Source organism: Eulemur rufifrons, chromosome 30 (genome assembly GCF_041146395.1).
Source record: "Eulemur rufifrons isolate Redbay chromosome 30, OSU_ERuf_1, whole genome shotgun sequence".
Lineage (NCBI taxonomy): Eukaryota > Metazoa > Chordata > Mammalia > Primates > Lemuridae > Eulemur > Eulemur rufifrons.
In genome coordinates this window covers 111,595,423-111,600,705 of record NC_091012.1, presented here as the reverse complement: position 1 = coordinate 111,600,705, position 5,283 = coordinate 111,595,423, and the positions used below count along the sequence as shown (strand labels likewise).

Here is a 5,283-nt window from a genome sequence, read left to right as displayed (position 1 = left end):
CACTCTAGGCAATCCTGTAGTACCAACACTAGCAGTAGAGACAGCAGCAGCAATGGGGGGCTACAGAAGCCTAAAACTCTGAAAGAGAAGAACCTTTGTTTCTGATCAGAAGAGCTGTGTCCCAAGAGGATGATGAGGTGAACACTCACTGATTTTTTCCCCTCTTTCTTCCATCCTGCTGTTCAGTCCCAGACATAGGTATAGTTGTGGGAAGTGCACAGCACAGCATAGTTAGCTAAAACTCCACCTTTCTTAGACTATAAGAGGATCAGAGACTATAAGGTGAGCCCCAGGGAAGAAAAAGTAATGGGGAAATTTTGGAAAGTATGAGGAAAACAATCTGATAAAATTGTTTGTGAATTCCTAGGCTCTCTCCCTAGTTTGCACATATGGGTCTGACCCTAAACAATATACCAAAGATTTTGAGAACTGAATTATGGGAAAGAACACTGCTTAGGTCCCAAACTGGCCAATGGATGGCACACATATGAGACAGATCTGAATAGCACTGCAAAGGCTTTGGAAACTGAACATTGGAACCATAAGCCATAGAAGGTTGGTTGGAATGTACAGCCTGAACTCAATCAAGTTGATTGCCTGTTACAACAAAGCTAACTACATTCCCCATAGGGCTTAAAGACACAGAGTCTCATAACCCAGTCTTCCAAAATGCCCAGCATAAAATACACAATTACTTAGCTTACAAAGAACCAGGAAAAATTTCAACTCTCATGGGAAAAAACAATCAACAGAAACCAATGCCAAGCTGTCACAGATGTTGGAATTATCAGACAAAAACTTTAAAGCAACTATTATTAAAATGCTCCGAAAAATAAGAGAAAACACTCTCAAAATAAATGAGAAGACAGAAAGTCTCAGTAGGGAAATAGAAGATAAAAAGAGAAATTAAATTAAAAGTTTAGAACTGAAAAATACAATAACCAAGATAAAAAAAATCTCACAAGATGGGCTCAATAGGAAAATGAAGATAATAGAGGAAACAGTGAGCCTGTAGGTAGATCAATAGAATTTATCCTATCCAAACAACAGAGAGAAAAAAAATATTTTTAAAAATAATAAGCATAGCCTCAGGGACCTGTAGGAGAATATTTGTGTCATTGGAGCCTCAAAAGAAAGAAAGAAAGAGCACAGTGTAGAAAAAAAAATATGTGAGGAAATAATAGCTGAAAACTTCCCCAAAGTTTGGCAAAAGATATAAACCTACAGATTTAAAAATCTCAATCACTTCTTGGCTTTTTGGCTAAGATCAAGTGTAGTATCTGTTCTTATCAGATTTAAAAAATTTTAGAAAATCTCAAATAGGGTAAACCCAAAGAAATCCATGCCCAGATACATCATAATCAAACAGCCAAAAACTAAAGACAAAGGAAAAACCCTGCGAGCAGCCAGAGAAAATGATACATTACTTACAGGGAAACAACAATTTGAATGTCAGCAAATTTCTCATCAGAAATCATAGAAACCAGTAGGAAGTGAAATGACATTTTTTTTAAAGTGCTGGAAAAAAAGAAGTGTCAATCCAGTCCTTCAGTAGCGAAGGTAAAAATAAAGATATTATCAGATGAAGAAAAACTAAGAGAATTTATTATCTGCAAACATTTTCTGAGGGAACGGCTAAATGAAGTTCTCCAGACAGAAAGGAAATGTTGTCAGAAAGAAACATGGAATATCAGGAATGAAAGAAAAGCAACATAAATTGTAAATATCTAGGCAAATAGAATATTCTTTCCTTTTGAGTTCTTTAAAACATGTTTGATGATTAATAGCCAAATTTATAATATTTTCTGATAGGGTTTTTAATAAATGTGGATATGCTCCTTTTATAGGCAAGTATAATATAAAAGGGGAAAGGTAAAGGAATCCATATAGTAGTAATATTTTTCTCCTTGAAGTAGTAAAATATTGATTCTGAGTAGACTGTGAAAAGTTCACTATTCTCTGGCTGCTCTCAGGGATTTTTCTTTGTCTTTAGTTTTTGGCGGTTTGATTATGATGTATCTGGCCATAGATTTCTTTGGGTTTATCCATTTGAGATTTTCTGAGATTTTTAAAAATCTGATAAGAACAGATACTACACTTGATCTTAGCCAAAAAGCCAAGAAGTGACTGAGATTCTTAAATCTGTAGGTTTATGTCTTTTTCTAGTATGTATATTATAATCCCTAGAACAAGCACTAGAAATAGTGTTTTAATGTTTCCCTTTTCTATGCTCAGTAAAAAAAAACCACAATGAAAATTAAAAAAACAATACATAGTAAAAGAACCATAATAGATAAATTAAATTGGAATATTAAAATATGTTCAAATAATCCAAAAAGAGGAAGAAAAGGAAAACAGAGAAATGAAAAATAGAATAATCAAAAAAATAAGTAATAAAATAGATCTAAATCCAAACATATCAATAATTACATTAAATGTAAACATAAAAGTCAGAGATTGTCAGAATGGATTTTTAAAGAAAGATCCAACTCTATGCTGCCTATAAGAGACTCACTTCAAATATAATGATATAGGTATGTTAAAATTTAAAAAGATGAAAAAAGATATGCTATGCAAATACTAATAAAAAGAAAGCTGGAGTGGCTATATTAAAAAATAGATACTGGCAAAGTGGCACACTGCTGAATCTAAGCTACTTGTCACCAATAATTGCTTAATAGAATTTTTATTCACATTCTTTTCTCAGAAAAGTTTTATTTCATCTTATCCACAGAAGTTCCAGGCATACAAATACTAAAAAGCTGCCCAGCTAGTGCAAAACCTGGAATGTTCACAGGTTTTGAATTAGAATCTTCCAGACTGCTCTAATCTAATAGATGAGATACCTTATTGAGAGATGTTTACCACAATGCCTGGCACATAGTGGGTACTCAATGAACATAGTTCCATTTTTCTTCATTTTCATGCCCTGGAATAATGTTTGCTAAGTAAATTGAGAGTAAGGTTTGGAGTCTCAGATAAGGTTTTATGGAGGGTGTGTAATGATCTTGGCCTTGAGGAGAGGCGAGATTTAATGGAAAGAGAAAAAGAAGAAAGGACTCCCAGGCCCTGGTAGTAAAATAGCATGAAGGTAATCTTTGAAGTCTCAGGCAGCCAAAGGTAGGATTAATGAATAAAGAACACTTGATAAGTAGAAGGGATATTGATTTGGAACCTAGCCTCAAGGATACAAAATAAAAAAAGTATTATTGTTGTGGATGCAGGAGTTGACTGCAGGCTAGCCTATGACCACATAGGGAAGTAGGCAAAATTTTTCTTTGGTGCTTTTCCATAACCCACTTTTTTGTCTTTTCTTTCCTTTCACATATTTTCCAAGGACTCTAGTGTACTACTTGTGCTCACTTATTTGGGAAGAAAGTGGGCTGAAAAATATCTAATTCATACTAAAGAGTTTTTGAACTGATGGGTAGGTTATCAGCAGTTTAAAAGAGAACCTTGGCTCACCTTGTGATTAATTGAGAGAAAAGACTCTTCAGTGATTGAATTCCCAGAACTTCTCCTGAGTAGGAAAGATATTTTTGGTTAGGGAGGCTACCCACTCAAACCGTAATACAAAGATAACTTTCCACTTCATCTATGGGTGAGAAGGACCCAAATTAATAGATCTGGGCATGCACAGTCTAGATATAATCATGTTTTAGTGTCAGCATTCTAAATGAGGCTTTAGAAGAATTTGTCTCAATTCCCCATATACAGGCATCATTGCTGAACAACAGGGAGAAGCACTTCAGGGATTCCTGGCTGAAGCAACCCTAGGTACAAAGAAATGGAGAAGCAAGCAAGTGAGATAAGCCAAGACTCAAAAGTAACAATACAGTATTCAATCCAAAGGGCCAGAGGCATGATTGCCGACCATCCTCCAGGTTTGAAGTTTGGAGAGATTAATTTCAAACTAGGAAATGGTTAGGAGCAACTGTTAAGTCCAAGGGGGTTATGGTGAGAAGTCCATCCATGACATCCATGGCTAGCGTTCTTCAGTGGCTGCCAGCTGTGGCTGCCCACTGCATTAGCTTAAAATGTTAAAGGCAGAGTAAGTATAGAAGATGCAACAATGGACTTCTGATGCTGGGGAGAAACTTTAAATAAATATTAGAGAATTGGTAGCTATGACAATACTGAAGTTATGACGCTATTAGAACACGAACGTTATGACACATACTACCAGAGGAGGTAATAAAATCACTATTTAAAGTCTCATTAGACACTCATTTTTAAACTTTCATTTTAAAGACAGGATTTAAGAAAAATAATGAGATCTATTTTGTGGTAGTGCTGAGATATGAGCTAAATGACCCATGAGAGGTCTCTTCAGACCCAAGCGATTCTGTTTAAATGTTAAAATCCATCCGCTAGAATGGAAATTAAATCCGATAAGCATTCTCCTCAGAAAAACATTGCTTTGTATGAGCAATGCTCTATTTGCTCTTCTCTTTCTTTCTTTTCATCCCTTCCAAATTAAAAACTGGCTCAAACCTATCTCAAAAGTAATTTTCTTGATATTAACCCCTAAGAATAGGATTCATAGCCTAATATACCAAGAATGTCAAATAGACTTCATCTTGATAGAGGTTTCCTGATCTTTGTGTTGAAAAATATTCTGAAGCTGCATTCAAAGGGCTATGGCTGATTAGCAACACCTGCCCTGTGCAGGATGGGAGATTATAGCACACTTACCAGGTGTTTTCTACATCTTCTATATAACAAACACCCTAAGGAGCATCAACAATTAAAAGCAATAAAAGGCAAATCTAATATTTTAATATTCCAAGGCATATATGATCTCACAGGCATCAATGGTACTTGGTGCATGGTATAACAGACTCCTTCCAAGCATAGGGAAATAAGAGACTAGTTGTTGTTCAAAACAAAGAGATCCAACAGAAGAGGGAAAGACATAATACTGGTACACTACAAATAGAAAAAACTATTTTTGCAAATCTACTATTCTAAGGTTGGTACCATAAGGAAAATATTTAGGAATGATTTAAAGGAGAAAGGAAACAGAACTGATACTGTTAGGGCCTAATTCTTCTAATATTGATTAGAAAACTGATTGTAGAGTCATAGAGCTGAGCTTCAATCATCATCCATTTCCAAAGCCATCTCATTAACCACAAGGCTATACGTCTAAACCTTAACTGGAACTCTGACCCCTCAATGCTTAATAACTTTGATTTCTTTTGATAGCCTGGCCTACACAGCTGCCTAATGGCCTTCAAGGTTTAGAAGGTAAATCTTCCTGATATTAATAAAATCACTCTA

At 35.2% G+C, this 5,283-nt stretch overlaps 2 pseudogenes; one reads left to right on the top strand and one right to left on the bottom strand.

The window, feature by feature from the left end:
• Nucleotides 1-1,241: 1,241 nt before the first annotated feature.
• Nucleotides 1,242-1,335, top strand: LOC138379183 (U2 spliceosomal RNA; annotated as a pseudogene).
• A 690-nt stretch (nucleotides 1,336-2,025) lies between these two features.
• On the bottom strand, nucleotides 2,026-2,128 carry LOC138379186 (U2 spliceosomal RNA; annotated as a pseudogene).
• Nucleotides 2,129-5,283: the final 3,155 nt, after the last annotated feature.